The sequence below is a fragment of the Neomonachus schauinslandi genome, chromosome 6 (genome assembly GCF_002201575.2).
Source record: "Neomonachus schauinslandi chromosome 6, ASM220157v2, whole genome shotgun sequence".
In the NCBI taxonomy this organism is placed as follows: Eukaryota; Metazoa; Chordata; class Mammalia; order Carnivora; family Phocidae; genus Neomonachus; species Neomonachus schauinslandi.
This window is the reverse complement of record NC_058408.1, coordinates 59659359-59684150: the sequence shown is the minus strand read 5'-3', so window position 1 is coordinate 59684150 and position 24792 is coordinate 59659359. Positions and strand designations below refer to the sequence as shown.

Here is a 24792-nt window from a genome sequence, read left to right as displayed (position 1 = left end):
TATAACTAATATTAATATTAATAATCGTTAATATTTATTGAGTACATATTATATATCATAGACTATACAACTGTGTTATCTGCATTTTCTTACTTAATCCTCACAATAACCTTTAAGGGAAGACACTGCTACTAACACCTCTTCACCGGTAAGAAAAATAGATTAGGTAATCTGCACCAAGTTACAAAGCCATTAAAGAACAGACAGAGCTAGGATCAAATTCAAGTGTATTTCCTTAACCTCCAAAATCTACTGCCTCACAGAAGACAAGGACGAAGGAAGTGATGCGCTGTTTAACTTAATCCCTGATTAGCATAGATCACCTGTTCAGAGTGAGTACACTGCACTCTTAGAATGCCCAGACATTAAAGGGCAGAGCAGAGATGGCTGTGTTTATGGCTACTTGAGACGTGATGATGGAGAGTCCAGCCAGCAGAGTAGTTGGGGAAATCTGGCATCTTCTAGGCAACCGGCAAGGCAAAAAGAATTTATTAATAAGCCACATGTGGCTACACTCACCACGTCCGTTAACCACACATGTAGCACAGGCTGCCATAATAGGAACCATGGGGATTCCAGCACCAGGTTTTACAAGGAGTTGGTGGAGACTTCATGCAACCACACAGTAGGAAGCTCTTTTCTTGGAACAGCCCCACCCTTTTGTGTTTTTGTCTTTTATTCAATCTCTATTGTGAAACAACCTAATTCTCTGCCTTTCCACCTGAATGAAATAAGAGCACTATTCAATCCAATATCCAAATACCAGAAACTATAAGAATTGTTCTTATCCGTGAAGAAGCATTCAGACTTAGATGACATAAGGAAGAGGTGCTGAGGAACAGAGGAGGGTCAGATATATATGAACGTTGCGTTAGAATTTGGCAGAATTTGTTGTCACTTATCAGCTGTGTGAATTCAAGCAAACCGATTAATGACTGAGTTTTCCAGTTCTTTCTCTGATGAAAAATTTTGTCTAGTTTAGTCCTTTAACATGCTTCCAAATTTTCCTCCCTGAAGGATAAAATATATATTTTTTTCAGCCAGATGCACCCAGTCTCGGCTGAATTGCATCCCTCCAAAATTCATATGTTCAAGTCCTAACCCCAAGTACCCCAGAATATAACAATATTTAATTTAGGATCTTTTAAGAGTTAAAGTTAAAATGAAGTCATTAGGGTGGGCCCGAATCCAGTCTTAACTGGCCTCCTTATATGAAGAGATTAGGACTCAGAGACACACAGAGAAAAAACCATTTGAAGACACAGGGAGAAGGCAGCCATTTCTAAGGCAAGGAGAAAGGCCTTATAAGGGAAACCAACCCTGCTGACACTTTCATCTTGGACTTCCAACCTCCAGAACTGTGAGAAAATCAAGTTCTGTTGGTTAGGCTACCCATTCTGTATACTTTGTTATAGTAACCTTAGCAACCTAATGTAACACTTAATACAAATTAGGAAGTTTGTGTTATAGTGGCCATGGGGACCTATTCAAAAGGGCATGGAGCCCAACTAAGAGTAGCAGAGCCCCTCTGTATGTTGCCGTGTGCCCCGCACTGGTGTGAACACTTAGCAGGGATTAAATAATTTCACCCTCACAGTGAATCCTGCAGGTATTCCTATTACCCTTATTGTATAGAAGAGAAAATGGGTAATTAAAGAGTTTGGGGCACTTGCTCAGAATTTTAAAACTAGTCAGTGGTATAGCTGGGATTTAAGTCCAGAGGCTATACTCCTAACCAATGAGAGGTTTTTTAGAACCTGCAAGAAAATAATGTAACCATTTCAAAAGGACAATCTGCTTCTACTGCCACTCTTCCTTCTTACTCCATTTCTTACCCATTCGACCTGCTTTTAGATCTTACTACTTTACTCAAACTGTTCTTCCAAGGCAGACCTCGGTAGAGGTAACCTCTTCATCCCAAAATGTTGGGTAAGTTAATTGGCATTTGGTATCCATTTCCCCCCATCTACATTCCCCCGCTTAGCATCGAAAGGGAGGAAAGGATAAAACTACAATTTCCAGACTCCAGTACTGCTAGATTTCCAGGTACAATTAGGCTTAGCAATGAGAGGCATCCCTGTGAGGCTCAGGAGGCTGAAGTGGAGCAGATGTCCTCTTCCTGCTGACGTGGACAAGTGTGGTGCAAGCAGTTCTAGGGCCAGCTCCACGGATGGAGGGGTGTGGTAACAACAGCAGGAACAGGAGCGAAACTGTGCTGACCACTGGATTTCCATGAGGATCATGTGAGGTTGAAACTAATCATCAGCCCCTGATTTTCACTATTCCTTCCCTCTCAACAGCTTCATAAACACCTAATTCCATATAATAAACCCCTTCTGCTTGAAATAACCAAACAATTTCTATTCCCTGCAATGAACTCTTACTCACATAGAATCCAGCAGATTCTTCTCTTTTTCTCATCACACTTGATTTCTGTGGCATTTAACACCATGACCCCCTCATCATCTTGGTTCTTATTCTTTACCAGTTTTGCAAGTATTTTATTTTGTTCCATTTTTTTCCTGACACAACATTCTCCCAGTCTCTTTCTCCACCTCTGATTTCTTTGTCTTTATCTCATTTGTCGGGTTCACTTCTTCCTCCCAACTGTTAAGTGTTATCACCCAGGACTCTGGCCTTGATTCTTTTCCTTTTCTCCACATATACTCTCCCTTGATCGCATCTTCTCCCATGGCTTTGTATACAGCTTTTAAGACAATAATTTTCAAGTGTCACCCAAACTCTAGAGTCAAATGTTTTGTAATTGCTGGAAACTCCTCATAGTATACCCGGCTGTCGCTTGAGACCCCGTTGAACTCAGCACCTAGATAGCTTTGTCTGCTATACCTCAACCTTTCTGCCAATCCTGCTCTTCCCGCTTCCGGCCATGTCCAGTAATCCCATCACCATTCATTTCAGTCATAGGGGCTCAAGGTGCTCTTTGGCCCCTTGTTTCTCTTATTTCTTCTATCCAAACCATGAGCTAGATCTCCTTTATTTCCACAATTCCAGTCACATAGTTTGGGCCCTTATTAACTTATCCAGGAAACTAATGTGTTATCATTTCTCTAGGATTTCTTTTTCATTCATTGCAAACTTTTATGGTGCACCCACCATAGGCAAAGCACTGGAAAGAGGCCAATTCATATTCAACTTGTGGTCAACCTCCTCTTTCACTTGGTGTTTTTCTTCTTTATTTGTGTTTAGCCTAATTATGTTGTTAGTTTTGTCAGTATTAATGACTATATAAGGTCATTGATTAAAAGAGTTCATAGTGCAGTATGGAAGACAGATACATACATCTAAGTGTAATACCCTCATTTATGCGTATATACAACTGCAACATGAAGTAAATTAACATAATAGTGATGTGAGTACACTACAATGGGACAGACTAACTCTATAGCAGTAACTAACTCAAACTTTGATGACAGAAAAGGATTAACAGAGGAAATGATACTTGAATGGGGCCTTGTTGAATGAGGAGGATTTAGGTGGAAAGTCTAGGAAGGAGAGAAAAAAATAAAAGACTAGGAAGGAGAGAATACTTAGGCTGAGGGAAGAGGCTGAGAAAAGGGCAAAAACTATGTGCATACCTGTTTGGGAGAAGGTCAAATTGTCTAGAAAAGCTGAGGATAGGATGTGTGTGTGTGGTCAGGATATGTCAGGGAAAAGGACTGGAAAGTAAATTTGGTAATATTAAGAAGAACTGAGTATAATATTACAGAAATTCATACCTCAGCTTGTAGGCAATGAGAGATCCATTCAGTATTTTAAACCATAGCCATGACGTTTTCTTGAAATTTCCATCAGAGAGCACATTCTGGAGCATAGACTAGATCTATGGTTTTCTACCTGGATTCTACCAATCCTAAATAGGGTTATGGATGCCAACAATTAAATATGAATTTAAATTGTGTATGTGATTATATGCATTTTTCTAAAGAAAGTATCTATACTGAGACTGCCCAGTAAAATGTAATGTGAGCTACACATGCAATTTTAATTTTTTAGCTGTCACATAAAAAATAAAGGAACAGGTAAAATTAATTTTAAGAAAAAGTTTAATTTGCTTAACCAATATATCCAAAATATTATTGTTTCAACATATAATCAATAAACGTATTTTACATTCTTTTTTAATATAAAGCCTTTGAAATCAGGTATGTGTCTTACACTTACAGCACAACTCAATTTGGACCAGCCACTGTTCAAGTGCTCTATGGCCTCATGTGGCTAGTGGCTACGATATTGGACAGTGTAGGTCTGTACATTTTCATGGACTCTCAAAGGGATCCATGGCTTATCAGAAGATCAAGAACTAGTGAAATGGGGGAGAGGAGTGGCAGGAAAAAAAATGTCATTTCAAAAGTGCATGAAAGATATAAAGAGGATCTGAACTAGAGCAAGAAGATTCAAGATCACAGTAGGACTTAGTCATTAGCTATACAGGAAGCTTGGCTGAGGGAGAGGGAAAACAAAGATGACTGGAGGATTTCCAGTATTAGTAACTGGATGTTTGGAGATGCCATCTACATCTCTCCCCTTATACATCCTCTACAACTCTGTCAGAATTATCTTCCAAATATAGACTGTGATCTTGTCACACACATCCTTGCTCCATGGCCCTCAGCTCTCATTCACCCTTCCCTTGTCATTTCCTGAAACTAATTATTCCCTGCTTACTCCAGGTTTCCGTCCACACCAATATCTGCTCCTTCATCCTCCTGGTCCCCACTGAGGGGCTTTGCCAGGTTCCCTGACTCTCCATGCACATGCTTCACTCCTTTGGCTGCTCCACATGCCACTCTGTTTGGTCAAGGTCCTATGAGCCTGCTTGAGCCACCTGTGCCTAAACTTACCCTAAGCCATATCAGCTTCACCCTGCATGATAAGAATAACTAGGACTTCACAGGTTCCTTCTGCCTTCATGGGATTTAGCCCTGGAAGGGAATTGGGATATCTCCTCAGAATCCCTTCCAAGGGACACTGAACAATTCCTAAGTCCATTGTACTTCCTCAGACTATTCTGTCTTTCACTAGCTCTGAGGATTTTTTCCTCCTCTTACATTTGCATGCATTATTCTAACTCTATCATCTGTGGTTGGAGTGACTGTGAGTCTCTCAGTGTGTCTGGGAACAATCCAGACCTAACCTCTTGTCCCAGTATAATGAATGGTGTTTCCTTTCATAATCAAAATTGTCCTGGTTTGGAAGATGGGAGGTCTGTTTTGACACTCAAAAGCTGAGCATTGAATAAATTCTTTCTCTCTTCAACCTTATCCCAAAGCATGGATGAGCATAAGGAGTGCACACCAGCTACATTTTCAAAATATTCTCTTACTGCAGAAGAATGTTTCCCTATCACAATTAACAGGTATAAAATAACATATAATAACATGTAATATACATATAATAACAAATATAAGATTTATAAGAAATATTTACATGTGCCAATAGCCCACTTTACTTAATGGGGAAATAGAACTTTCACTCAGGAGAAAAACAACCAAATCTGTTGATTAGTATCTATGTTACTGTGAAAATCCCCATAGCCAATAGGATCAGGGCCATTATTTTGTTAGTTAAGGGTTGACTGAAGCAGGGACATGGGGAAATCATTTATATAAAATATAATCTATATATAAAACACATGTGATCTAACATACATACAAAAATCTAGTCTAATATAAATTAGAAGCGTTGGTTATTCACCAACAATGTCACCTCACACTAGGAATTGAAATACATTTCACCTAAATTAAGTTGAATTTACTTAATATTACTCAAAATTAACCTATATTAATAAATTACTCGTTAAACTGTTAAGTTTTACAATTCAAATATAAATAAAAGAAAATATAGGCAAATTTGACTTCATCCTTGGATGAGAAATAGGTTTCAAATATTGCAAAATAATGAAAGAAATAACAAAGAAATACATTGATATATTAACATACACTTTAAAACTTGTATGCCGTATTTCCACAGTAGCATGGGTAAATGTATAGGGAAACAATATACTGTGGAAATATTTATGATAAACCTGACAAAGGATTAATACCATTACTATCTAAAGAGCTCCTGCATAGATTCAGAAAAATATATACTAAGATCTTAAAAGTTAAAGGAATAAAACACATACAAATAAACAGTTTACAGAATAGCAAATGCACATGGCTGCCATAAACACTGGATCCTACAATGCAGATGAAAATAACACCTAACTTGGGCTGGCTTGCCCATGGTCTTCCCCTTGGTGAGGGTCTGCCAGTGCATCTGACCCCAGGCTCACGCTTGGCCACCATGCTCTACCATCTCCTGGATGGCAAAATTTAATGGCAAGAGGCAACTGTGAGCAAATAAATTAGTTAACACACATTGATAATTTAAAACACACACACAAACATCTAATTGTCCTATCATTAAAAACAAGAAACAACAAACAACAAATCTCAATTTGGACAAATGAGAAAAAATGAATCACTGCTAATAAGAAACTAGAAATTCCATATATTATAGAATAGCAGATGTGGAAAGAAGTTATCAAGCAATTTTAGATATGTGTATGAGTAGCCTTTAATAGTATTATGTACTATAGAGATTCCTTGAATTTACCACGTTTCTGAAAACAGGGGAAAGAGGACCAGTGGAAAAATAAGTTTTAAGGGCAGTTGTCTTCAAATTTTAACGTAGCTAAGATTATCCTGAGGACTTTATTAAAATTCCATTTCTACCCTTACTCCCGGTGGAAGCAGAGGAATTCACATTCTTGAAAAGTACCCCAGGTTATTCTGATGCAGACTATCCACAGGCCACATATTAATAAATCGTTCTAAGGGGAAGTTTCAATTATCAAATTGCTAAAATCATTCTAATATCCCTAATTTCACTTCACTTTTTAGGCACTATCTTTTAGAGGTATTTCCAACATTTCATATGTTTCTTAATTTTGTTTTCATTACTGAACACATAGCCAAATGACTGAAGGATGGTAAGGGTCAAATGAGAATAAAAATTTGCCACTTTGGCTATACATAATACCTTCCACTTTCTACCTCCTGTAATTTTATTAATTTTTATAAAATAAATAGGATAAATACTATAAAATATTAAAATGATTGACTAACACTTGGTGTCATAGAGACAAATGAAAGTTCACAGAGAAATGTACTGGAACCTGGAAAATATCTGGAATTTCTTTTCTGGGCAGAGAAGATGCAGAGTGGTGAACCATTCAGGATTAGAGGGGACCAAGGTACTCAGAATTAGAATGTGATTTATATGAATTCTTTGAAGTTCACATTAATCTTGGCTCTGTCTCGAATCCTCTCTGAGGTATGTTGATCACCAAAAAATAAGTGCACAAACAAATAAATATTACATTAAAGAAGATATTGCCAGAACTGAAGAGCTTGAAATATTTGTTAGTTGATGCACAGAATTCCAAATTTAGCATGTAATAGGTAGCTAAGGATGTCACCATAAGAAAAGTAGTGTTACTTAAAAGCTGAATGTACAAAATGTATGCCCAGAATGTACAGATACTTTTACATAATACATTTTTTTAAAGATTTTATTTATTTATTTGAGAGAGAGAGAGAGAGAGAGAGAAAGAGAGCACAAGAAGGGGGAGGGTCAGAGGGAGACGCAGACTCCCCGCTGAGCAGGGAGCCGGATGCGGGACTCGATCTCAGGACCCCAGGATCATGACCTGAGCCGAAGGCAGCCACTTAACTGACTGAGTCACCCCAGGTGCCCCTACATAATAAAATCTTTTTACAATTTATTTATAATAGTATATCTCTGAAAGTAATTTAAATGTCAATAAGAAGGGTTGGTTTAATGTATCTATAATCTAGAATATTATGTAATCACAAAATTATTTATAAATAATCTTGTTTCAGATTTGAAATGCCTAGATATAATATTAAATAGAAAAGCAATATGGAAGTTTAATATGTAGTATGATCTCAATTGGGCAAAAAATGAACAGTCGGAAAACAGAATACTAAAAAGTTTGTGGTAGAATTATGACTGATATGCTTTCCTTTAACTGTGCACTACTGTTCTATAAAGAGCTTTACAGTAAGAATGTATTACTTTTCTTCTGGGAAAATGTTTATTGCAAGACAGAAAGCATAAATTGTGGAGTATGGAGGATTCAAGTTCGTATTCTAGATCTTCAGTTTTCTGATTGAGGAAGCCTCTTGTTTCTTTACCTTTAAAATGAGAAAAATGCTACCTAAATTAAAGTATTGTAGTTAAGTTTAAATGGGTTAACCCGGGGCCCCTGGGTGGCTCAATAGGTTAAGTGCCCAACTCTCGGTTTTGGCTCAGTCATGATCTCAGGTCATGGGATCGAGCCCCGCATCCAGCTCCGCACTCAGTGAGGAGTCTGCTTGAGAGTCTCTCTCTCTCTCTCCCTCTCCCTCTGCCCCTCCCCCTGCTCTCTCTCTCTTTCTCTCTAAAATAAATAAATCTTAAAAAAACTAGTTAACCCGGGCGCCTGGGTGGCTCAGTCGGTTGGGCGACTGCCTTCGGCTCAGGTCATGGTCCTGGAGTCCCAGGATCCAGTCCCACATCGGGCTCCCTGCTCGGCGGGGAGTCTGCTTCTCCCTCTGACCCTCCTCCCTCTCGTGCTCTCTGTCTCTCATTCTCTCTCTCGCAAATAAATAAATAAAATCTTAAAAAAAAAAAAAAACTAGTTAACCCATTGAAAGTGCATAAGGCTCAATAGACCCTTAAGAAATGTTAGTTCTTTCTCTTAATTTATCCCAATTCCAGTGAAGATGTGGTAAGGAGTTATTCAGTAGTGCAACCAACCATTCAAGAAAAAAGTAGAGGGCCGAAGTACTCAGGTTTGTAATGTGATATATATGAATCCCTTGGGGTCTCATACTAAGCTCAACCCTGTCTTGCATCCTGTCTATGGATGACTGCCAATACACACATACATACATATGTGTATATACATACATACACACATACATAAATATTAAAGACTCTTCTTGATAATATGAAACCAAAGAATAGACTCTGACTTCAGACCTACTTGCAAGGACATGGGGTGTGTCTACTGGTTTTGATTTCTTTACCCACCCAAGGTCTAATTCTGTTGCCTGAGTCAGAGATCAATGTTACCAATCAATTTAGTTCACTTTATTAACTCCGAATATGCTGACACTTGGGTGCAGAAGTTTAATCGATATTTTCTTATGGTGACCACATGCATTTCTTCAATATTCATGAATTTCTGAATTGTCAGGACTAACAGAACATAATCCTATTGTTACCAAATCCCCATAGATCTGTGACTCCTCGACCCTGGCTCTGTAACCACTCTTGATGAGAAAGTCCCTACAAAGGCACCAGCTGGGGAGAAGCCTCTCACCCTTGCTTTTCTAACAGGACAGCCCAGCAGTCCTTATGGGGCCAAGCTCGTTCTGAGGCTGGCCAGCTGTCCCCCTGTCACTGATCCCACAGGGAGATATGTCACTTTCGGAAGTTCGTGCAGGGCAGCCTAAGATTCACATTAATACAAGACAGAGGTCAAATGCTGTTCCGTACTAACTTTTGTTCCCTTCCAAATATATCAGGAACGTTTGCTTCGGGTCCTTCCAGACAGCAGGAATGTGCGTGTGGGAGAACAGAAGAAGCAGTGAAGATTGTTTTATTTTAATTCTGGCTCTGGACTGTAGAGGGGAGACCTGATCAATCTACTTTGTAAATAACCCAGAGCAGAGGTTAAGAAATAATAGTATTGTATATTGCCACTCTTAACAGAAACAAATTAAAAATTAATACTTCCTACTATTATAAGCACAACTAGAGAAAATCCCTTCAGAGTATTTAAATTCTGCCTGTTCCTGCAGAAATTGCTCTGAGATGTAATCAATGGCTGTTATGCAGCAGTTAGGCAACATGTCTATTAAATAAAATACACTAGAAGATGGGGAGGAGTCGTATTTCTTACCACAGAGGCACAGGCAACCTTTTGTTCATTTAACAAAGGTTATTTGTATGTCTACTACCAAGAACTCTGCTGGATACATCCATGAGGAAGGGTTATTGATATCCCGCTTTCAAGATGAGGAAACTGAGTCAGAGAGAGGATGAGAGACACTGATGGAGCTAGGGCTTGAACCTGGGCTGTCTGAGGCCAGAATTCTTTCTCTTAATTGTGACATTAATCTGGGCGGTTTGCAGTAAAGTAGGGGACCCAAGGACCTTGCTGGTCTCCTGGAAGAAAACAAGAGCAGGTGGAGAATTGGGAGCCATGCATGGTGACTGTTGCTTTGCTTGGGAAGTACACATGTAACTTGTGACCAGAGTAAGCCAAATTGCCAAGCCTCAGTCAGAGGGGGAGCAGGCATATATAATCCTCTCTTAGGGATAAGTCCTGCAGGATGGAGACAAAACTAATATTTTGAACAATAATACAACCAAACACTATTAACCACTTAATTCAAACAGTGTTTCTATTGGACAAAACAGATTGGAACCCCTTCTTTAGAATTACATTTCAAGCAAGTTTATAATCCATGTAAAGAAGTTATCTTTCCATTAACAAGCTAACTCATCAATCAGTTAATTTTCTCATAAAAGTATTTATAAAACAAGTCATTCAACTAACCTTTACTCAGTGCCAGTTATGTACCAGACACAGTGGTAGGCGCTGGATATAGAAAATCAAATGAGACATAGTCCCTACCCTCAAGGAGTGTAGAGAGACTCAAAATTACACTGCGTTAATCTGTTCTAAAATGGAAATAGGCAGCTTATTCTCTTCCCATAAGGCACAGCTCAGAATGACTTGGGATTATTTCTGAAAATCAGATCAGTAGACTATATTGTGGGTATTAAAGCCAATCCCAGAGAGGACACCGTCCCCCCAATTCATTTTGAACAGCATAGATTCTCCCCTCCACATTCAAACACTGATTAGTGAGTTTCAACAGCTCTTGCTAGCCACAGCATATGAAATGCCTGCTCTAGTGAGCTTGGATTCCTTATCTTATTAAGTATTTTCTCTGGACCAGGCACTGTATAATCTTTCTGAAGCAAAATCTACTTTAATCTTCCTAGAATTCTACATTGTAGGTATTTTAACCTTATTTTATATATGCAAAAACCAAAACCGAAGAAGAAAAGCAGAAATCCCAAACAGCAAGTGATTCAGCATTCAAACCCTGTTTTGACATCAAAGTCCACACACCAAATGATAGTGCAAGAATTTCCATCATCTAAAACTAGCCCGAGGTTAATCTAACTTTTCACATTATGGGAGATGCCCCCATATTTCACTGGATTCTTTTCTTCTTGTAGTCTCCTTTCCAAGGAGGAGAAATTCACAAAATTTACCTCAAGCATCGAGAAATTTAGTATAAGAATGCACACAGAAACAAGGGAAATATAGGTAGAGCTCGTGGAAGCTAAGAAAGATTGAGCAACTGGACCTCCTCTTGTCTTGCATTCTTAGTGCTGCATTCCTAGTCAAAACTTCATAAAAGATCATTTTTAGCATAATCATACATAGTATATTCTCTTTTCTCTGATTTTCAGACTCTTTAAGATAACATCATTGCTATCAACTGCCAACTATAGATGGATAGATTAGATAGATGATAGATAGATGATAGATAGATAGATAGATGATAGATGATAGATGATAGATAGATAGATGATAGATAGATAGACAGATAGATACGTAGATAGCCTTAGTTCAAGATCCTCAAAAGAGAAAATCTGATTGACAGCTAACCACCATTATCTCTGCATGGATGGCAGATTGCCTGCCTTTGAGCCTAGTCTAGTCTGATACCTGTAGCCAGAGGGACATGAATATGAGGCATCTGTACTCATGTATGAAACTATCTAGGAGTGCTTCCTTAGCTGGCTGTGAAGTTGGGGAAAGAGCTGTGGGGTGGCAGGCACCATAATTGAGACTGTCCTGGCCATTATCTCAACTACATTTGTCATTACTAAATCTTATTTTCGCTATCTCTTCTGTTTGCTATGTCATAAGCACATGGAGGTCAAAGGTGGTTCTATCTTCCCTTCACTCTTAAGTCTGCCCTCTTCACCTCTTTCCATCCATATCTCAGAACTAAGAGTACAGTGCAGAGGCCTTGCTGACATCTAATAAGCATGAACTAATGAATCAAAAAAACCCACAGCCACCTGCTCCCTGGGTCTTAAGGGAAAATATAAGGCTTGAGCTGAATATGTGGTCATTCCCATTCCTGTTAATTTCCCAAGCTCCTCTGTGGGTTGTGTTCTCTGCTCCATTGGGGTGACACAAACATGACAGATGGCACTCTCATGCCCAAGGAGTTTATTCTGCAACCCAGGAAGGGCTATATTTTTTGCTATAAAACTCTTATAAATCTTATAAATCACTCTTATGCATTTAGGGCAGGAATATTGTGACACAAGAGAGATAAATGCTATTCCATACATGTAAACAGCAGAAATGTGTGGGTGGTTAAGAGATAGATGCATATATATCAGTGAATCCTAAATATTAATTCTTTTGGAGATTTTGATGTATGTATACAACATTAATAAATAGAGTTTCTGCCTTTCTATAAAATGAAGATTTTAATCTGATGGAAGAATATATATTTAAATTGAAGAATTAAAAATGTCATATATTAAACTCATTTTAATTTTAAATTTAAACTGTCATGATAATCTAAGGAAAATGACTATAACTAGAAAAGGACTAAACAAGCATTTGTAGATTTATCAATAAATTGACAGGTTAGAAGAAAGCTACCAAGATGAATATGAGATAACCAAGAAAAAAATAACAGCATTAAAAATGCATCTAACACAAGTTGGAAAGAAAACGATAAATAGGTATAGAAAACATCGAGAGTATGATGCTTATCTTATTAGAAATTCAGTCTTCAGCATACTAGCTATGTGTAAATCTCATATCTTTGAATAGTAGAGAAAAAATTGTAACCTCTTTTATTCTCCTTTATGTTGTTTTTTAAAGTTTTTCCTATTACAAATGGTGCATATCCATCATATGTGTAAAAGGTTAAAAGGCCATCTATAATCTTTAGTCCAGAAATATATTATAATCATAATCCTTTTAAACTTAGTAACATGTCATGAAGATCATTCAGTGAAATTATAAGTTCTTTTACAATTTTTTAAAGGTCCATAACAGAACCAAAGATGTTGTCAAACTGAAATAAACCCTGGATCATCTAGGTTAGCCTTTTCAGCAATGCTTTAATAATCTCTTTAGATGACTGTGAGCCCTTTCTTGACCACTTCAGTCACTGGGAAATCATCAGTTTGCCAGGAAATCCTTACATTTGCTTGCGTGCTCTAATTATGAAAAGTCCTGCCCTATTCTGAATTTTGTTCACCTCCTTTAACTTCTCCCCAGAAGAGCACTGGGCTTGGAATGCATTTCAGGTTTTCCCATCCTTTAGTGGCATACCCATAACTAAATCATGTTATTTTACTATACTTTCCTATACAGGCTTTATCTATAAAATCAGGCTAATATTTTTTGCCCCATATTCCTCATAGGGTTGTTAAAAGATTCAAGTAAGAAAATACTTGTGAAAATGACAATACATTTAAAGCAAATATGGATGATAAACATACTTCCTCTTTCACATATATTATTTGCAAATTATCATGTCTACCCCAAGTCCCTTCTCCAAGACAAACTGTCCAATTCTCTTCATCATCTCCTATAAATTATAATATCCAAAATCACTATCTTATGGACTCTTCTGGATACATGCTAATTTGCGAATGTCTCCTGTAAAAGGTGCCACACTGAGCTAAACAGGATGATCCTGATGTGGCCGAATGAGTGGAAAATGAAATAGGCTTGTTCTGCCATTACTACGCTTGGCAGTTTGCTGTAGTGCCTTCTGAGATGCAGTTTTTCTTATTACCACCACCTATGTCATTTATCAAGAGCTCATTTAATTGCAGCATTTGAGAAAATGTTTTTGAAAAAAATCTTTTAAAAGTCGCAAAATGATCAAAAGAGTAAAATGTAGAAAAACAAATAGTAATAATTTATTTTCTCTAAATTACATGACTGACTGGGTATAAGAGGTATATCTTTCCATTAATGAAAGAAAGAAGGCATTGAATTAGCAACTAAAATAAAGTTTAAGATTTATCTGTGACTTTAAGTTATCCATGCTTTTATTTGTACTGTCTTTTCAGGAATAGAAAGAGCAATAATGGGCCCCCCAAATAACAAGCAGAAAATATAACAACCTGCTTGTTTTTATCAGTCACTTCTTTCTTTTTAGAAAGGCAACTCTAAGAAAGTACAAATTATTGGCAACGTATCAGAACATATCATGATCTGTCCCAGAATAATGTGTAAAGTAACTATTTACCAAGTTGGTCAGATGATTTCATGAATTGTTAGCTCGTCTAAGCAAAGGCACACAGGAATCCAAATCTGCTGTATTAACACTTCACTTTCTTTTGAGCTGAATACTTTGTATAGAATGGTAATCTCAAAAAGATAAGAAGGAAAGCAGTCATCCAATCTCCCAGCTCTGCTTGCTGTCTACCTTCATAACTGAGGCAAGTCACTTTATCATTCTCTGACTCTGTTTCTCCACCTGGAAAATCTGGAAAGTCTTACCTATAACTCCTTTCTTTCTATGACTGTTGAGAACTTTAGAGGAAATACACTTCACACATTCAAAGGTTTATGTCAGTGTTATTTTTTCTAACTGCTTACCTAAAGAAAAGGGATGGATTAGAGTTGAAAAAGTAATAAGGAGATGCCATTTGAAGTTGGATTGTTGTTGGCAGAAACCAATGTGGCCAAATGTGGTTTTGTTTTGTATTTCTTTTGCCAATTTCAGCTGGTTTTGGGTTGGCCCATTCTGAAAAATAAGGCTTCTTGGAACATGTCCAAGTAAGAAAAGCAAGCAGGTAGTTTGGTGATAATAAATTTCAAAAACTAATTTTTGTTTCCTGTGACTTTGCAACAAAATGTGTTATGAGCTGGTCTGAAACCAGAACATCAAAAACCAAATAGTATACAAAAGGCATAACATTGGGGGGAAAATTTCAAGTCAAAAATCAAAATACAGCTCAGTGATTTCAGAAGCAAGATTTCTTGTCAAGAATAACTGCCATTAAAATGTTATTAGGCATAAGTGAAAATGATTTTAGGGGGGATGGAACCTAAGGGAGGGTCTGTTTTAGGAAACATAGTGAAATTTTATTTTATTCTCAATTTTCCCAGTCAGGTTTGTCAGATCTCAGAAAAAAATTAGGGGGCTCATTCTCTGCTGAGGGTTTATCACTATTGACATACAAAGATTGAAATTTTTAACTCAGAAAACTTTATCAGCAGAGTCTCTCCAGCTTTCTTTGGCCAGTGAATCACACTAAGAGTCTCTTGAGACCATCAGTGGAGACAAGACCAAAAAATTAAAAAAAAAAAAAAAAAGGAAACATGCAAGAGCATGCAGGCGTCACTGGAGCCTTCTGATATAACACACGGAGCCCACGCAGCACGAGAATTGGTCTGGCGTCATTGTTCCATGTTCACTGGATGCTGTAAAGTCTGATTTGCATTAGAAACCTCTGCATTCAATAAACAAAAATAGGGATAATGACCAAAGCGCTATTTGGAACAGAAAACAAACTCAAGCAATGAGTGTTTTCCACTGAATTCATTCAAGATTTTATTAGTTGAGCTCTCACTTAGGTTATTAGGCTCAGCTTGCCTTTAATTTCATTGGCCTCAATTATTCTAAACAAAAGGAGCCCGGTGTGTGTGCGTGCGTGTGTGTGTGTGCGCGCGCGCACACACACACACGCACGCACACACACGGGGACGCATCACACACAGGCTTTGTACATTCTTCACATTGCAAACCCATCAACAAAAGGAGGAAGAAGATCTGAGGGGAATGAGTGGTTTTTGCGGGTTTAGGGATGGAGAATTTCTCTACATAAACAAGAAGGTTTGGATTGGAAGTCTGCTAAAAAAAAATGTTATAGCTGACCACAGGGTTGTAAATCCAGACTGGAAGGAGAAAAAGAGAAACATTGCAAGCGAGTGAAGTGTGTGTGGCTGCAATGTTTGTGGGTTAGATGAGAAACAAGCGCTGAGTGAAACCGAGAAGGGGGGTGGCTGGTGTGATTTGTTTGGTGTGCGGAGCCAATAGAAATCCCAGACTGCGATAATATCCCGGTGCAGCGCCGCGCGGAGTCAGAGCCGAGTCTGGGGCCGGTGCACATCTGCGAGCCGCGGCCCAGGGCGCACCGCGGAGCCGGCTCCCCGCCGCCCCCAGCCCGCGCGCCTCCGCATGCGCGGCCGCGGTGGTCCGGCCGCGGGCCCCCGAAGGCGGCCGAGGGAGAGCCGGCGCACAGTCCGCGGTGGACTCTATAGCTCAGAGGAGAGGGACCCGAGGAGGAGGCTTCCATCACGTCATTGCAGGTACGCAGCTTGTCACGACTAATGTGGCACAGACACGGTTTCTGATTTCTACCTTCACAAGGCACTGAAAAGTAATTGACGTCGTTGGTTCCACTGTGGGTCAGAGTAGAAAGCACTGTCTATCTTGATTCACCTTCGATTATAAAGCTGTTAACGTGTGTTTGGAGGCCACGGGGTTTATTCACCTATTGAATTCTCCGTGGGTGTAAAGCAAAGAACTTCAAACTTGACCGTCGTCTCTTTCTTTAAAATAACATCAGTATCTGCCTGTTGTCACGCTGCCCACTTATAGATCTTGGTGACCTCCGTTATAGTTGTGACCTAATAGCAAGTCAAACACCGTCTGATTGTTAGAAAGCAGGCTTTGAGCATTCCCACCTACCTATCAGGTTAAGATCCTCCTCTAAGGAATAGGAACCAGAGCGGGCTTGAGCATGGTTTTGATCTTTAAAGCGTATGGCCAACGTGGACTAAGCTCATGAGTGAAACAGCACTGGATCGCTTCGCTGTGGTTGAAGAAAGGGAGAGAAGGGAGAGCGAGATTTCTCAATGTGATGGTCAGTGACTCCTCTTCTGTACCTGATTTATTTTTACATTGTCTTATGAGTTGAAAATGCATTTGTATTCTGCACCCGCAGGCAGGATGAGTTCCAAGACTTCATGTTTACTACATTGAAAAGTCATGAATTGGAACTGTGTCATAAATGTGACACTTGTGAGGAAATGCCCATTTTTGGTTTGATTTTATTTGATACTAAAATCGGTAGACATCTGGCCACTTCTTTTCCTGTCTATTCATTTTATTTTGAGAAATGAATTTTGTAAAAAAAAAAAAAAATCTATTTCCGGGGATTTTACCATGTTTGCTTTCGAATTTTGAAGATGGTTATGTAACTTTTTTCTTCCTGTTGATCACTTGTGATTAAATTAACATTGCTTAATGAGTTCAGTCTTTGCCTTGGAAAAGCCAGTGGGGATTGAATGAAGGCTGAGTTAAAAGATTAGTCTTGCTTTGGGCGATCCTCAAATAACTGGGGTATAGCTGCTCTGAATCCCTGGATAAAGAGCTTTTCCTGCAGTGAAGAACATACACAGATTGGGACTCTAGTTCCACAAGAGAATGGCAGGTGCAGAACCAATGGAGGATGTTATCTTATTAGCACTCTTCTCAGTGGGTTCTTGGTAGAACATATTCAAACCCTCCATTGCTAATTCACAATCAATTCCCCATTCTGTCATGCCTGCTTTTTAGGGCACGCCTTATCCAAGACATGTGCCTGCCCAAGGTAGATAAGGAAGATATAAGAAAGGTATTTGTTTTACATATCACAATGGAGAACTTACATTGACCTGTGGGGGTTTTTTTTAATCAAATTAATCTTTTGTCATTAAGGAAAGTGCATGCTTAGCTCTACCACGGAGTCTTGAAAACTGTTCATATTTTTGCCCAATGCCAAGTTTGAATGATTTCACGGGTATTTTTGAAATCATGTCAAAGAATAGACATGGCAAGTGAATATTTAGGAGAGAGCATTTTGATTTTAGAGATGAATATTTTTCTCTTATATCACAAAGGAAACTGTCAAGAATTTACCTATTTAAATAAATACTAATTAATTGACCCAACTAAATTCTATTTGCAGCTAAAAGTGTAGTTTTGCATCACCATAAACATTTTTCAATCTATAAATATAATATCTGAAATAAATTGAGACCCATTTCCCTCTTGCCATTCAAACTCTAAAGCGATTTTGGGCATGTCGGTAGTGACAAAGTAAATGTGAGGCTGAACATATATATATATACACACTTTGTCTGGACTAAGAGACGCTGATGGCTTTTCAAAGATAAATGTCAACAATGCTTTGATTACTCGTTGTTTTGTGCTATCATTCTTCACTGAGAGAAGTAATCAAAAGTTCATTCCCTGTGCATTTTAGTATGGCCAGCTAGAGATTTAGATACCCGCAAGTTATAAGTTTGGTAAAGTTTAAACAAGGCACATGCCTTTAACTCTCTTTAAAGTAAACACCTCTTCCTTAGTCCTCTTCTTCTAAAGCAAAGGAATGGAATTAAGCTCCCAGTCTGGGCGCCGGTTCTTATTGATATGGAGAGGACTGGCCGGCCTAGGTCAAGGACAAGCACCGGGAGGCTGCAGAGGCGCAGGTTAGACCAGCCTCGTTTGCACCTCAGCATTGCTAGAGCAGTCAGGCCGGGTTGCAAGCATTTTCTCAGTATCAGGGCCCTTTAACTATTTAGGAGAAAGTGATGAATTATTGCAACCAAATGTGCCAAGTATTGGGCTTAAAACCAGTCACACAAAGAGCCAGCAAATAAGACAAATTGTTTTGAAGGGGAAAGTATACAATTATAAACTTGGCCTCTGGTGCCATCTACGCCTGTGTTTGCTTGCCTAGCTGTTTCTCTTCCTACCACAGAGTTCTCTTTTATATAAATTGGACACACTGACCTAATAATGTATAGAATTAATTTTGATCCCAAGTCAGGCTAAAGTATGGTCCTCAAACCACTAATCTAAATAACAGATATTGCCTACGGCCACCACTTCTAGTTGGGAGTATGTCTTTGATTGGCCAGCTCATCCATAGGACCCAGCTCATGTGGATCACTGATTTGCAGAGCGGAGTCCCAGAGCCACATGGCAGTAAGAGAATGAATAGGGAGAGGGTCAAAGTACCACGGGTGTGAGGGGAGATGTTATAAAGATGGGCATCCTTAAATATGAATCCAAGAGTTAAAGGAATAATGAGTTTATTTCCTCAAATACGCTTCCAGTATAAACTTTTAGTGAGATTTCCTGAATATTTTAAACAAACTCTCATGTGTACACATGTACCTTGCACACAGGTATGGGATGAAAATAAAGACATTTGATGCGCTGTTAACACTCCCCTACACACAGGCCAGGAGAGGGCAGCACGCAAACTGTAAAAAGTGACGTCTCCTCTTGACCAAGGGGAGACTCCAATCTCCAAAATAGCTAAACCTGTCTCCCTAACCGTATGTGCCTTCTTCCCTTTGAAAAACTGAGTCTAGAGCCTTACTTGCTAAGGGATACACCATTCAGAAAGATTTGTTTCTACTTTTGCCTCCAGAGTTGGTGCCGCCCAGCAAAATAAAGAAAGCAACCTATTTAAGAGAGAACTCAACTTCTCTTTCTTTGAATTAGCTTCATTCTTTGAAGCTATCCAAGTGCTCTTTATCTTTACTCTGCCAGGAGATGGGTAGGAGAAAGGGAAGTAGAATACAGAGAAAAAAAAAGAAGAGAGAGAACAGGGTTTCTTGAGTTTGTCCTCCAGGGGAAATGTTTATGAACTGCTTTTCTCCATACACCTAGCCTTTGTTTTAAGCATGTCTCAAAGGCAGGTTCAGGGCCACAAGAATACATTTTGTACACTGACAGTCAATAGTGTCTCTAGAATCCTAGTGAATTTGGTTTCAAAACAGAAGAGCTAGAATAGCTTTTTCTTTTTTTTTTTTTTTACTGGTTTCCAGAGTCTAAGACGTGCTAAAAAATAAGAATTATGCATCTACCTCTTAAAATGTCAGAGATTGGTCAAACCTAATCCCTACTACACCTAGTCCAGCCTTTTAGAAACTCATGGCTAATAAGCCTACACTGTTCTTACTTTCACGGATCAGCCATATTCTAGAGACAAACTGTAAATGTGCATAGAAGAGAGAAAAATCACTCTTAAAGTGGGCAACCTGTAGCTGGCAGTGATAATTCCTGCATGCTTCATCCTAATTTAGCTAGATTGGTGACTTTAGCTTCAGGAACACCCTTGTCACCTTGCCATCTTTGGTTCAAATGCCACATAACTTGCTGCTAAATATGAAGGCTGTAGAATGCAGCTTGGGGGGGTGCTTTAAAACAAAGTCTGGGAGGCCCAGAAAAAAGCAGTCTTGGCGAAAAGCTGAGGTTTCTCCTGAGAGAAGAGGAGGCAGAAGGGACACTGGGCTGGGGATGGGCACACGAGGTGATCGAGAAGCCATGAAAGGGTAGTGCTGAGGCTTCTGGAGAGTGTGACTCCTGGGACCCTCAGGGTCTGCCCAGCAGGGCTCAGCCTTGGAAGTGCTTCTCTCTGGTGCCACTGTACTCTGCTAGGAGGTGTGGTGTCCTTGAATCAAAGCAAAAGGTTTTTTTCAAGGACGAAGTAAAGATTTCTTGGTGTCTGGGAAGAAAGGGAGGTCACTGTGTGTCTCCCCCATTCTCAGCCAGATTAGCCTCTGCAGCACTCCCATGTACTGTCTGGAATGACGCAGTTGCCCCAGGGCTTCTGTGGATGCTTGGGTGAAGGGGGTACATTCGTCCAGGGTCACTGTAGAACCAGGCACAGTGCTGTAATCGTGGGGTGCCTGCAACAAGGGAGGGAGAGGTAAATCCTAGGAGCTGAGAAGCTCCACTGCTCTTTCTCAGTTTTTAATATAGTCCTTCCGAGCTCCTTGCAGTCAGAGAAACTCTGGGTTCCATCTCTTTTTTCTAGATTACTTTGCAATAAAGGAATCCCATGACTGAAGGGGAAATCTCTTTGAAGGCACTTCCCGGTTTGAGAGGCAAAGCAGGGTAAGTAAGATTACAGAATGCTGGCAGATACAGTAACCCTCAGGAGAAGACATACCCGATAGTTAGTTCTTAGTCACAATAAGAAAATCCTTCTGAATTGTGAATGCAAGGGAACTAGAGACAAAGGAACTACATGACTTAAGGAAAAAATTCTCCCAAAAGAGTTTTTGAAGGATATGATGCCACGAGCACAAATATTCACAAACATGACTTTCATGTTATGGATTAGTAGTCATTCCAAACTAAAATTCTCCACTCCTATAATTTATTTAAACAGCGAGAGAGGGGGAAAAAGAGAACACACAGAGCAGGGGAACACTTGACTAGCTCATGTGAAATGCTAAGCTGAGTTGACTTTGTCTAGTACAAATACCATCTGCATTAAAAATTATTCTGTTTCTACAGCTGTGACTCTAAAAGCTGGAGGAAGCTAATCTTATCACCTATGGGAAACTCGCCACCTCACTCTGCTTTTATGCAATTACAACACACACCCTGGATAATGCATTAAATTCTCTAATTGTAGTAGGAGTGTTGCAGGAAAGTTGATAGATGTGTGATATTGTACTTACAGTTAATAAAAACCCAGCAGCTCTATGAGATTTCATTGCCAACTGCTTTTTCTAGGAATCTAAATCTCATCAAATTTTCAAGCTATCTTTAATTTTCCCTTTTTGATCATTTTACAAATTAAGATTCATCTAGCATTTGTTGAATGCATAACACATGCCAGGTTATACTAGACACATTCCTGCATAGTATGTAATTTAATCCTTACCACAACTCTGAGGATTTATCTTATGCAAGTTTTATTGATTGAGGCAATTGGTTATAACCAAGAATATAACCATTTATGCAAGCATTCATTCAACAGATAGCTATTGAGCTTCTTCTTTGTATAGCAGTAACAGCAACAGTAATAAAATAGTATGGTTATTGTCGCTAGCATGATCCTTTATATTATGTTTCCACATACATGGTTGCACTTAATTCCTGGATAAGCCAGTTACTCACACATGTAAAAACAACAACAAGCAAACATCTTTCTATACACCAACTCGTCACTAAGTGATTAAAATTATGTATATGGAAATAGTCTTGATTGTTGCTTGATTTACGTCTATAGTCATAGGAGTGTCATTTGATAGAGTATAAACAGATGAAAAATATTCATCCTCAAGCCTACTACTGGAGAGAAAAAATAGATGTGTCCATTTTAACCCCTTGCTGAGGATGTGTTCATGTTTTGGGGCCACTTCCTCTAGCCTGCAGAGAGCACCCCTCATTGTTCCTCATTAAATCTTTGGAGCAGTACAGAAATGTGTGGCTTCAAATATATATACCCTAGACTTCATCTTGACAAATAATATGGAAAAAGTACTTAAGATATCTCACTTCTGTGAATTCAGAGAATGTAAACTTCGGAGAAAACAGACAATAGCAGACAATAGCATCACTGTGTTTCAGAGGGCCAAATGGTATTAAGACTCCTTTGACCTACTAGAGGGTTATCTGGTTATTATTGAAACTTATTAAGCTAGGAAACTCAGGAGACCGGGTCTGCGCCTGTTCCTGTTATTCACACTGGAAGTGTGGCCTTAGGGAGAACCTGCAATCTCTTGAGTTCACTCTTTAAAAAGAGAAAGCGGAAGTGGATCATCTTATTTCATGCCAGCCCTAAACATCAGTTCTACAAGCTTCCTTCTGTGACGATAGCTGACATTCCTTGAAGGATGACTATTTGTTAAGTATTTTATAGGTATCATCTAATCTTTATCAAAATTCTAGTATTCTTTTTTTTTTTCTAAAGCCTGGTATTCTTATTATCCCCACTTTACAGGTGAGATAACTAAGGCTTAGAGAGATTAAGAGCTTTCAAAAATTAACACAGACAAGCAAATTGCAGAACTGGGTTTCACACCCCCCTCCTCCACCTTTTGCATAGCATGTTGCACCTTCATTCACTTATTTATAGTATGTGTGGGGAAAATACTATGTGCAAGGTGCTGTGCAAGGTTATAGGGGATAATCGTGAAGAGCTCAAATAAGTGGGAAAGACAGAGAATACCCTAGTAATTATAATGGTGTTTGCTGAGTATGATAATACAGGATGTTTTGCAAATCTATGGTATTATTTTGCCTTATTAACAAAACCATTGGACAATTTAAGTCTGCTGATTATAATAGCTCAACTCTTTTCTTTATATCATTTTGGATATTTCTCCCTCTCCAATATAGTGTGGCGTTAGTCTTCCTTGTGTAATTATTTTTGTCATATGTTTACATCTTTTACTAAATTTTAAATTTCCCTTGAGGACAGAAGCCATATCTTATTCAACTTTTGGTTTCTCAGCACAGAATCGATGCTTAATTAGTTGTACCTCCATTGAGCTCCAGCTACATCTAATTTACAGCTAGGATCAGAGACTCCTGCTTATCTGCTGAAAGGCGCAGTCTTCAAAAAGCTTTAAATACACACATCTAGCATAGGCTAAACAAATGACAAACTCAGTCATTCATCTTGAGGAAAAAACATTTTTTTTTCTTTTTGCTTTGTGTTACTGATCCCTTGTGTTACACATTTTTGTTTAATATGGTCATTTCAGTAAGAAAATCAAACTGTCATTAAAAGTCAATCCTCTTTTTAAACAACTTACTGCTTTGACTTTAAAATACTTTATCAACCATTTTGACACATTTTTCTCCCCAAGTGGGAGACAACTTCATCATTAAAGGGTGCCAAGGTGTTCCTGCAAGTTTATCCTTCATTCCTCTGGGGTTATGTGGGCTGGTCATAACATACTGGAATGCTTGCTAGCTTTCTGGGCTCTGTGCTTTAATTTGGAAATTAACAAAGTCTAGCTCATGCAGAGAAAGTGATAAGGTTACCAAAGATTCTGGAAACAGTGTCGGGTTTTGAATTGGAAGGCTTAATTTGGGAGAAGCAGGAGAGTTCAAGAGGACTGATTTGCCCTATGTGGTTGCAAAGAGCAGATTTTTAAAAATCTCTGTGAAAGAATTCTTTACCGTCGGGTAGTCTATGACAATTCAGGAGGGTCTATGAATTTGGGTGGTAAAAAAATTACATCTATGTTTCTACTGCCCTGAAACTGAAATATCCCATCCCCTTTAGTTATGAATGTGAGCAACATACCACACTAGCATTAGCAGAACTGTCGCCTCATCACCAAATAGAAATCAGAGCTATTTTCATATCACCTCACAGTTGATACAGATGTTTCAAAATATCACTTACACGTATCACTACTTCAAAATTATGGTAGTTATTATACCTATTTCTAGATCTTATTATTAACATGTAAAGAAGACCACATAAATCTATATCACACTTTTGTTTTTAAAATATGTTGGTATATATACATATTTGTGTATTTATACACATACACACATATATATGTGTATATATGTATATATGTGTGTGTGTGTATACACACATACATAGTTTCCTATTTAGAGTATACATTTCTGGGAGCGCCTGGGTGGCTCAGTTGGTTAAGCATCTGACTCTTGATTTCAGCTCAGGTGGTGATCTCAGGGTCATGAGAGCCAGCCCCATGTTGGACTCTGAGCTGAGCGTGGAGCCTGCTTAAGATTCTCTTTCTCCTTCTCTCTCTGCCCCTCCCTATTCTCTCTCTCTTAAAAAAAAGAGTATACATTTCTGAACTTAGAAACATTATCCTAAAAAGGAGCTTCAGGAGACCCAAAGGAGGTCCCTGGGGAAAAA

The 24792-nt window shown here is 38.8% G+C and overlaps 1 protein-coding gene across 3 annotated transcripts in view; it reads left to right on the top strand.

Moving 5' to 3' along the window:
• Positions 1-16347: 16347 nt before the first annotated feature.
• Positions 16348-24792, top strand: part of GREM2 (gremlin 2, DAN family BMP antagonist) — a 104868-nt gene continuing 96423 nt past the window's right edge. The window contains exons 1-3 of one of the 3 annotated variants that reach the window (XR_002479944.1): positions 16348-16459; positions 20968-21047; positions 21453-21616. The gene's annotated coding sequence lies outside the window, so the exon portion shown is untranslated. Of the gene's footprint in view, positions 16460-16894; positions 17017-20967; positions 21048-21452; positions 21617-24792 lie in introns of those variants that run through there. The other 2 variants (XR_002479943.1, XM_021682680.1) reach the window with 2 other exon arrangements.